General features: G+C 43.5%; 1 long non-coding RNA gene across 1 annotated transcript; it reads right to left on the bottom strand.

Annotated features, from left to right (window-relative positions):
• Positions 1-10,176: 10,176 nt before the first annotated feature.
• On the bottom strand, positions 10,177-10,905 carry LOC105553195. The gene is made up of 2 exons (XR_001008117.1): positions 10,795-10,905; positions 10,177-10,635 (listed from the first exon to the last, which is right to left on the bottom strand). It is a non-coding gene; the product is annotated as an uncharacterized LOC105553195 (long non-coding RNA).
• Positions 10,906-11,002: the final 97 nt, after the last annotated feature.

The following is an 11,002-nucleotide window of genomic DNA, read 5'->3' as shown; positions in this document are numbered from 1 at the left end:
AGTAGAGATGGGGTTTTACCATGTTGGTCAGGCTGGTCTCGAACTACTGACCTTGTTATCCACCTGCCTTGGCCTCCCAAAGTGCTGGGATTACAGGTGTGAGCCACCGCACCCGGCCTTTTAAATACTTCTCTTTGCCCACATAAATCTTATCCATTCAAAGCCTAGCTTGATTTCTTCTTGTTCTAACACCACTCTAGTTCCGTGTCTCCGAATGGAAGACTGATGTGCTGTGACTGTTAGCCAGGGTTTGAGGTGAACTGAGAAAAATTAAGACAATATAAAGGGTTTTTCTTAAAGATTAATAAGCAAAATAAAACCTTGGCAACATGCATGTCAGATCCCAAAATCTTCTGGAAATTTTACTGATTCATGAAATCGTTTTGGGAAACACTATGATACATTTATCCTTCCACAGAACTCTAGAAACATTGAATGTCAGTAACACTCATTTGACAAAGATGAATTTGTATTGAGATTTGATTTTGCTTCGCGGTGTCTTCTTCTAGAGCGTAAGCACATAAAATGCAGAAAAGTTTTCTCCCACTTTTTCTACTGCCTTTTCGTTTCTTTGGAGACAGAGGCTTGCTCTGTCACCCAGGCTGATGTGCAGTGACGTGATCTTGGCTCACTGCAGCCTCCACCACCAGGGCTAACGCGATTCTCCTACCTCAGCCTCCTGAGTGCTGGGATTACAGGCACCCACCGCCACATCCGGTTAATTTTTGTATTTTTGGTAGAGATGGGGTTTCACAATGTTGGTCAGGCTGGTCCCGAACACCTGGCCTCAAGTGATTTGCCTGCCTCAGCATCCCAAAGTGCTGGGATTACAGGCGTGAGCTGCCATGCCCAGCCTGCCTTTTAAAGTCCTTGTATTTTTTATAGCTGACAGTTTTCCAAAAGTCTTCTGGATGCCTGTGGGGAGAGTAGATGGGTTGAGCAAATAGAAGTTCTTGGAAGGAGGCGCAGAAGAATGTCCGCTACTAAGTCAAGCTCCTGCTCTTGCCCTCCAGGCTTGTGTCTAAAGGATCAGTAAACGATCCCCTCCAGGCTTTCTGCTTGTGTCTACACGATCACTTGGTTACTCACTTAGCTGCTGCTTTCTGAAGACTTTTCCTCCATCTCATATTTGTTTCCTAACCCAGCTGTCATCTTCTCCAATCACTCAATAATTATTTAAGGAGCATGTCCTCTGTGTCGTCTTCATATTCATCTAACAGCTCCTTCAGCATCTTCTCCATCCCTAGCCTCTTCCTGAGCCATAATCCCTGAAACAAGGGCTTACCAGGGAGAGGCTTAGCCCTTAAACCAAACACCTATTGTCCTCATTGATGCTTTCCTCAGGAGCTTAGGGTATTTGCCCCCAAAATTTGAGTTTCAGCCCAAACACCATTGCCACTGAGTAGCAAGCAATCCTGAACAAACCTCTCAGCTTCTCTATAAACTCCAACAGTAAGGCACTTCTAGCACTATGTACAAATGCTATGCAAGTATTTTCAGCCTTCCTACAAAGAGACTACCTTTACAGTTACAGTTTTTCTCTTTTCTTTTTTTTGAGACAGGGTCTCATTTTGTTGCCCAGGCTGGAGTCCAGTGCACAGCTCACTGCAGCCTTGACCTCTTTGGGCTCAGATGATCCGCCAGTCTCAGCCTCCCAAGTAGCTGGGACTACAGGTTCACAACACCACATCCAGCTTATATATATATATAATACATATATATTATATATATTTGAGACGGAGTCTCGCTCTGTTGCCCAGACTGGAGTGCAGTGGCGTGACCTCGGCTCACCGCAAGCTCTGCCTCCCGGGTTCACGCCATTCTCCTGCCTCAGCCTCCCAAGTAGCTGGGACTACAGGTGCCCACCACAACGCCTGGCTAATTTTTTCTTTTTTATTTTTAGCAGAGACAGGGTGTCACTGTGTTAGCCAGGATGGTCTCGATCTCCTGACCTCGTGATCCACCCGCCTCGGCCTCCCAAAGTGCTGGTGTGTCCAGAATTGGTGGGTTCTTGGTCTCGCTGACTTCAAGAATGAAGCCGCGGATGCTCGCGGTGAGTTTCACAGTTCTTAAAGTTGGTAGTCCGGAGTTTGTTCCTTTAGATGTTCAGATGTGTCCACAGTTCCTTCCTTCTGGTGGGTTCGGGGTCTTGCTGACCTCAGGAGTGAAGCTGCAGACATTTGTGGTGAGTGTTCCAGCTCATAAAAGTGGCGTGGACCCAAAAAGTGAGCAGCAGCAAGATTTATTGCAAAGAGTGAAAGAACAAAGCTTCCACAGCATGGAAGGGGACCCAAGCAGGTTGCCACTGGCTAGCGACGCACCCTGCTTTTATTCCCTTATCTGGCCCCACCTACATCCTGCTGATTCGTCCATTTTACAGAGAGCTGATTGGTCCATTTTGACAGGGTACTGATTGGTGCGTTTACAATCTTTTAGCTAGACACAGAGTGCTAGACAGAAAAGTTCTCCAAATCCCCACTAGATTAGCTAGATACAGAGTGCTGATTGGTGCATTTACAATCCTTTAGCTAGATACAGAGTGCTAAACAGAAAAGTTCTCCAAGTCCCCACTAGGTTAGCTAGATACGAGTACTGATAGGTGCATTTACAAACCTTGAGCTAGACACAGAGTACTGATTGGTGTATTTACAAACCCTGAGCTAGACACAGTGCTGATTGGTGCGTTTACAATCCTTTAGCTAGACATAAAGTTTCTGCAAGTCTCCACTAGACTCAGGAGCCCAGGTGGTTTCAGCTAGTGGATCCCTCACCGGCCGCAGGGGCAGCTGCCCACCAGTCCCGTGACCTGCACCCGCAACTCCTCAGCTCTTGTGCGGTTGAAGGGACTGGGCCCCCTGGGGCAGGGGGCAGCATTCATTCGGGGGAGGTTCCAGCCACGCAGGAGCCCACTGCGTGGGGGAGACTGGGGCATGGCGGGCTGCAGGTCCTAAGCCTTGCCCCATGGGGAGGCAGCTGAGGCCAGGTGAGAATTCCAGCGCAGCGCCCGCGGGCTGGCACTGCTGGGGGACTTGGTGCACCCTCTGCAGCTGCTGGCCCGGGTGCTAAGCCCCTCACTGCCCTGGGCCGGCGGTGCCAGCCGGCTGCTCCAGGTGCACGGCCTGCCGAGCCCATGTCCACCTGGCACTGGTGCTGGCCCGTGAGCGCTGCATGCAGCCCCAGTTCCCACCCGCACATCTCCCTCCACACCTCCCTGCAAGCAGAGGGAGCCGGCTTCTGCCTCGGCCAGCCCAGAGAGGGGCTCCCACAGTGCCGTGGGGGGCGGCTGAAGGGCTCCTCAGGCGCCTGCAGAGTGAACGCCGAGGCCAAGGAGGCGCGGAGAGCGAGGGCTGCTAGCATGTTATCTCCTCTCACTGGGATTACAGGCGTGAGCCACTGCGCCCTGCCAATTTTTGTGTTTTTTGTAGAGACAGGTTTTCGCCATGTTGCCCAGGCTGGTCTCGAACTCCTGGGCTCAAGTGATCCACCTGTCTCAGCCTCCCAAAGTGCTGGGATTACAGACACTGGCCACAGTTTCATTAAAATATCTCTTTGGTCATAAAGAGCTCGAGCAGTAATGATCTAAAAAGTTGCCTGTAACCTTTTCTGCCGTTCTATGTAAAGGAAAACTATAGCAGAATTAAGGAAGACAAAACCAAAAAAACCAAACCATAGATTTGAGGCAAAAATGATCACAAAATCTGTACGAGAGACCAGGTAAGAAAACTCATCCCTTAAACATTTCCAGAACCATACCATCCGATAGCAAATGCAACCAAGCATAGGCAATACAAGTATGTCTGAGAAATATATAGCATCAAGAATACGATAGGAGCCAGGCGCAGTGGCTCACGTCTGTAATCCCAGCACTTTGGGAGGCCAAGGTGGGCGGATCACTTGAGCATGGGAGTTCCAGATGAAATGGGTAACCTGGTGAAACCTCATTTCTACAAAAAAAAATGCAAAAATTGGCCGGGCATGGTGGCACGCACCTGTAGTCCCAGCTACTTGGGAGGCTGAAGTGGGAGGGTCACCTGAGCCTAGGAGGTTGAGGCTGCAGTGAGCTGTACTTGCACCATTGCACTTCAGCCTGGGTGACAGAGTGAGACCATGTCTCAAAACAAAACAAAACAAAAAAACCTCAGAAAACACCCAGCCTGGCCAATACAGTGAAACCCCATCTCTACTAAAAATATAAAAATTAGCCAGGCATGGTGGCGCATGCCTGTAATCCCAGCTACTCAGGAGGCTAAGGCAGGAGAATTGCTTGAACCTGGGAGGCAGAGGTTGAAGTGGGCTGAGATTCTGCCACTGCACTCCAGCCTGGGCGATAAAGCGAGACCCCATCTTAAAAAAAAAAGAAAAAGAAAAAGAAAAAAACACCTCAGAAAACACTACTACCTATTAAAGGTGTAGGGGCATAGACAGAACTTTTGAAATCCTAGGAAATTAACCTACAATTCTTGAAGCACAATCAATTTCAGCACACGCTTACCCCTAATATAAATAAATTGCGGTTAATTTTCATTTATGATATCCTGAAAGGTTTAAATAGCTTATTTTAAAATTTTACATTGCATTCCAAAGAAACCAGTCTCTTGTAAAGCCTCTAGGTCCAAATACCAATTTAGAGGAAATACAAATTCAGAACATAAAAAATGATACTCTGGAAAAATAATCAGCATAATCCAGACAGTAAAAATTCTACTGGACAAATTACCTGATTTCTTCAACAAGTGAATGCAAACAAGAAAAAAAGAAAAACAAGAGATGGTGAGGAAATCTATAGATTAAGTCCTGAGAGCTATCAACCAATCACTACAATGTGTAAATTTTGCTTGTAGTGATTCAAATAATTTGTGAAAATAAATAACTGAAATATTCAATGATGAAATGATTTGATATATAAAATAACATGGGAGGGGAAGTAGGGGTATAGATGAAACAGAATTGGGAAAATATTGGTAAGTCTAAGGCCAGGCTTGGTGGCTCACACCTGTAATCCCAGCATGTTGGGAGGCTGAGGCAGGCAGGTTACCTCGTCAGGAGTGACACCAGCCTGGCCAATATGACGAAACCCCATCTGTACTAAAAATACAAAAATTAGCTGGGCGTGGTGGTGCACGCCTGAAATCCCAGCTACTTGAGAGGCTGAGGAAGGAGAATCGCTTGAACCCAGGAGGTGGAGGTTGCAATAAGCTGAGATCACGCCACTGTACCCTAACCTGGGTTACAAACTGAGACCCCATCTCAAAAAAAAAAAAAAAAAGAAAAAGAAAGGTAACTGTTGAAGCTGCGCTACACGTATGGTATTTGTTAAACTCTTTTGTTGTTGTTGTTTGGAGTTGTCCATAATAAAAAGAAAAAAAAAAGGAGGAACCTATACAAGTTTAAAATATATAATCAGAGTCTCTGTGAGCTGAAATTTTGTTGACTTTTGCAGTTTTGTGTTTGTATCCACCTTTCCTAGGTTTATTATACTATTTTATTGTACATGTCTCTTTGTGAAAGAGGCAATGCATAAATAAATTAAAAGCCTTATACCAAAGCTAACAGAAGACTTAAACTTCCTGATTTTCCTAAGGGAATCATGCACTAAACTTGAAAATGGTGCAAATTTAATTCTGTAGAGTATGCTGTTGCATATTATGTGCCATTGTCCAACCCAGTAATGCAAAGTACAGAAATGGTGCATGTGGTCTGTGCAAATCCAAGAACATTTTGTTCAAGTTTATTGTACTCCAAGTTAATCTTATTTTATTGAGATAGCGTCTCACTTTGTTGCCCAGGCTGGAGTATAGTGGCGCAATCTCAGCTCACTGCAAACTCTGCTTCCCAGGCTCAAGCAATTCTTGTGGCTCAACCTCCTGAGTAGCTGGGACTACAGGCATGTGCCACCACACCCAGCTATTTTTTGTATTTTTTGTAGAGATGGAGTTTCGCCATGTTGGCCAGGCTGGCCTTGAATTTCTGGCCTCAAGTGATCTGCCTGCCTCGGCCTTCCTAAGAGCTGGGATTACAGGCGTAAGCCACTACGCTAGCCCAAGTTTACTTTCTTTCTTTCTTTCTTTTTTTTTTTTTTTTTTTGAGACAGGGTCTTGCTTTGTTACCCAGGCTGGAGTACAGTGGCACAAATATGGCTCACTACAGCCTCAACCTCCCGGGCTCAAACGATTGTCTCACATCAGCCCAAGTAGCTGGGACTACAGGCACACACCAACATAACCAGCTAATTTTTAAATTTTTATAGAGACAAGGTCTCCCCGTGTTACCCGACTACTGTGGTAGTTACATTTCCCGAGCTTAAGTGTTCTGCCTGCCTCAGCCTCCCAAAGTGCTTGGATTACAGGCATGAGCCACTGTGCCCGGTTGGTCCAAATTCATTCTGAAGTAGTATAAAACATCTGTATATTAACTATACCTTACCTGGTGTATAACCAGAAGAAATAGATGCTGTCAGCTCTGTGGTCTGAACATATTAAACAAAGCATAACAAATTTGGCACTGACAACCCAAAGCATATGAATTCATCCAGAGATGAAAAGTAGCCAAGGATAATTAGGTTCACATGAAATTAAATTTAGACAAGAATTTCAATTTGTCAATTTACAGGGATTATGCCAATTTAGGAAATTGTAATTACCTCTCATATAGAGCCTCCCCATCCTGGTATTTGTGTTTCTGGGAGAGTAAATCAGTGTCAGTTGCTTGGCAAGTATGGAATTAGAGGAAAGATACTTCCAAGAAAAAAGAATTTCATTTTGGCAACAATGTGCGACTACCAGAAAGATTCCCTCCTCCTCCCTTCAGCTATGAAAGACATTACTGGGACAACTGTGGAAACCAGAATACAGACTGTAATCACTCTAGAGAACAGTACTCCACTAATATAATTTTTCTGAATTTGATCGTTGTATTGTGGTCATGCAGAAGATGCCCTTGTTTTAGAGGATTAAGCTGAAGTATTTATGGGATTAAGCTGAAGTGTCTGGATGTCTGCAAATAACTCTCCAATGGTTTAGGAATGAAAGAAAAAATACAGAGATTAGCAAAGCAAACATGATAAACTGTTACCAGTTGGTAAATTTAGATGAAGGGTATATGGGTGTTCATTGTTTTCTCTTGCAATTGTTAAAAAAATTTAAACTGTTCAAAAAAGAAATGGACATATGATCCAGAATGAACTCAACAAAAATGATGTCACCAACATTTACAAAAAAGGCTAAGGAGGCAAAAAGCAAGTGTCGCATCTCAAGTAGTAATAACCCGTTAGCCCACATTTCCTTCGGAAAACAGATAAGGTTCATAACAGGAAGTCATTTTCTTTTTTTTTTTCTTTGAGATAAGAGTTTTGCTCTTTTCGCCCAGGCTGGAGTACAATGGCACAATCTTGGCTTACTGCAACCTCCACCTCCTGGGTTAAATGATTCTCCTGCCTGAGCCTCCCAAGTAGCTGGGATTACAGGCGCACGCCACCAGGCCCGGCTAATTTTTGCATCTTTAGTAGAGACAGGGTTTCACCATGTTGGCCAAGCTGGTCTTGAACTCCTGACCTCAAGTAATCTGCCCCCTTCAGGCTCCCAAAGTGCTGGGATTATAGCAGTGAGCCAGCACGCCCAGTCAAAAGTCAGTTTCTAGATGGAACTACAGTTTAAAGAAAATTCTTTTATTGTTATATAGATGTAGTATATATTATATAATCAGAAATAAATCTGAGATATGGTGTTATATGGCCTAGAGGAAGAAGACACACTGCCTATATATGATGAACATAGATGATTTACTTTCCAAGAAAAGGAACTATAGCAAACTTTCAGAATTTTACCCTGTACTTAGATAAAAATCTATTATTCAAAGGCTTTATTCACTAACAATTTACTGAACACCTGTTATATCCCAGTGGTCCTGAGCTTAGTCCTTGCCTTGAAGAACAGCCTATCAGAGTCTCTGCATCTCTTTTCAAAATCCTAGTTTAATTTTAGTAATTTAGATCGCAGGTAACCTAGAAATAATTTACAACTACTATTTAAAGGCAATTATGCCCGGGTGCAGTGGCTCACGCCTGTAATTCCAGCACTATGGGAGGCCGAGGCGGGTGGATCACTTTAGGCCAGGAGTTCGAGACCAGCATGGCCAACATGGGGAAACACTGTCTCTATTAAAAATACAAAAATTAGCTGGACATGGTGGCATATGCCTGTAATCCCAGTTACTTGGGAGGCTGAGGCATGAGAATCACTTAAACCTGGGAAGCAGAAGTTGCAGTGAGTCAAGATCGTGCCACTGCACTCCAGCCTGGGTGAGAGAGTGAGGCTCTATCTCAAAAATAAATGAAATAAAGGCAGTTACAATTTTCTACTTCAGTTAAAATGGCATATAATTCTGTAAGCCATAATATAGTGTATAGTCTTGTTTGTGGTAGTTACATTTCGTCAAGTATCTGATTCGTTACCACATAAGTTATTTTTCAACGGAGAAGCCAGTCTTTAAGTACACAATCAAATCAAAAGTCAGGAAGAGTAAAATGTCAATCTGTGAACTGACTGCCTCTGCATTTCTGTTGTTTATCTTCTTTTTACTGGCTTAGAGTTCACAGATCAATGAGACTTGTCTCTTTAATTATGGGTTCTTAGATATATAATAAGAATCCACTACACTAAAGCTCAATATTCTTATAAAGAAAAGCTTAGGAACTCATAATGTTGTAATATCTGGATGTCTGCAAATAATTCCTAAATGGTTCAGCAAAAAAGATAAAAAGGGGGGGCCGGGCATGGTGGCTCACACCTGTAATCCCAGCACTTTGGGAGGCCAAGGAGGGCAGATCACCTGAGGTCAGGAGTTCCAGGCCAGCATGGCCAACATGGTGAAACCCTGTCTCTACTAAAAATACAAAAATTAGCCGCATGCCTACAATTCCACCTACTCGGGAGGCTGAGGCAAGAAAATTCCTTGAACCTAGGAGGCGGATGTTGCAGTGAGCCAAGATCAAGCCACTGCACTCTCAGCCTGGGAGACAGAGCAAGACTCCATCTCAAAAAAATAAGTAAATAAATAAAAAGAGGATATGCACCATGGAGACCATATTTTTCATTTCTGCTGAGTACTATATTACCGCTGAGCAAAAGGTCCCACTACATAAAGTGATTTTTTTTTTTTTTTTTTTGTGAGACAGAGTTTCACTCTGGTTGCCCAGGCTGGATGGAGTGCAATGGCGTCATCTCAGCTCACCGCAACCTCTGCCTCCAAGGTTCAAGCGAGTCTCCTGCCTCAGTCTCCTGAATAGCTGGGATTATAGGGATGCACCACCACACCCGGCTAATTTTTTTGTATTTTAGTAGAGACGGGGTTTCTCTATGTTGGTCAGGCTGGTCTTGAACTTCTGACCTCAGGTGATCTGTCCGCCTCAGCCTCCCAAAGTGCTGGGATTACAAGCGTGAGCCACTGCACCCGGCCGATTTTTTTTTTTTTTTTTTGAGACAGGGTTTTACTCTGTCATCCAGACTGGAGTGCAGTGGTACAATCTTGGCTCACTGCAACCTCCACCTCCCGGGTTCAAGTGAGTCTCCCATTTCAACCTCCCGAATAGCTGAGACTATAGGCACGCACCACTATGCCTAACTAATTTTTGTATTTTTTGGTAGAGATGGGGTTTCACCATGTTGGCCAAGCTGGTCTTGAACTCCTAACCTGAAGTAATCTGCCTGCTTCAGCCTCCCAAAGTGCTTGGATTATAGGCGTGAGCCACTGTGCCCAGCTGAGAATGTCCTCATTAATAGAGACTTTACCCTGTTCCATTGGGATTTCTTTTCATTAAGGCCTACTGAGAGATTAAAAATGATGGAGGAGAACCTGTTTATTAACGGCCACATGTGTGACTAAAGTTTACATACAGTGCCTGACCTAAAACGCAGCCTTTCACTACTGCAAGGTAAATTCAGCCGTCAGGATTCTTTCTGTAAAGCTGGGCTGTAGACTCACACTTGAAGTTTTCATTTGTCCTAAAGGACAGGGGAGATGGCGGGAGGCAAGCATGTGCCTGTGTGAGGACCCCTCTCTGCCTGCTTGTGGCAGAAGAGGTCCCTGCAGAAGACACACTACGAATGTGTGAAAGATGAGCTGTGGAACAAATGAGCAGGGGCAGTTTCTGACTCTGATAAAATTACATTCTTGCTAGAATCACTGCTTCAATGGTTGTTTTTTATTAAAAGAAAAACAATTCAAAACACATAAGAAATTAGACTTTTATCAATACACAAATAATTTTACTTAAAATCAACCCAGTTACATATTTTTAAAAAATTGCAGAACCTCTCCGCACCAATGTCCACAACCTAGAATAGGTTCGTGTGAAACCTGTAGTCCTACCCCGGAGCATCAGTAAGTGATGGTCCAGGTACTCACTGACACGTTTCTCCTGACACCGAGATAGTCGCAAACAAAACACCGTTCTTGCCTGGATGAAGCAAGAGTTCACATAAAAGAGCTTTATAAAATGTCTATGAAGGAGAGTTGGTAATATCAGAAGAGCTCCAGCACTTCAATTGAATATAATCCTCTATTATTCTTTTCTTGATTTAATTTCTGTAGCTCCCGAAAACTTACTTCAATCTTGTTGAGCTCGGAATAAACAGATATCTAAAGAAAAAAGTTTCAGAGTAACTTTTACCATAATGTCTACATAGAAACAAATCTTCCATGACTATTAGTAAGTAAGGACAAATTTTAAGAATAAATTGTAATTCAGGTGATACTTAGGTACAAATAAAATCAGTGTATATCAAAATAATCACAAACCTGAGATTTTACAAGCTTGTAAAGATTTATCAGTAGCCTCTTTGCTTCTGGCATCATTACAACAACAGTAAAATTTGCATCCAGAAGTAGACATATCCAATCCATAATCTGAAAATGAACAGGAAAAGGAAAGTTAAGATTTTAAATTTAACTTCAGGTTAATTCACTTTACCAAGTCCATAAATATATCAAACAGTTATGAGAAAAA

Source organism: Mandrillus leucophaeus, unplaced genomic scaffold (genome assembly GCF_000951045.1).
Source record: "Mandrillus leucophaeus isolate KB7577 unplaced genomic scaffold, Mleu.le_1.0 Scaffold585, whole genome shotgun sequence".
Classification (NCBI taxonomy): Eukaryota; Metazoa; Chordata; class Mammalia; order Primates; family Cercopithecidae; genus Mandrillus; species Mandrillus leucophaeus.
This window is presented reverse-complemented; position numbering and strand designations above follow the sequence as displayed.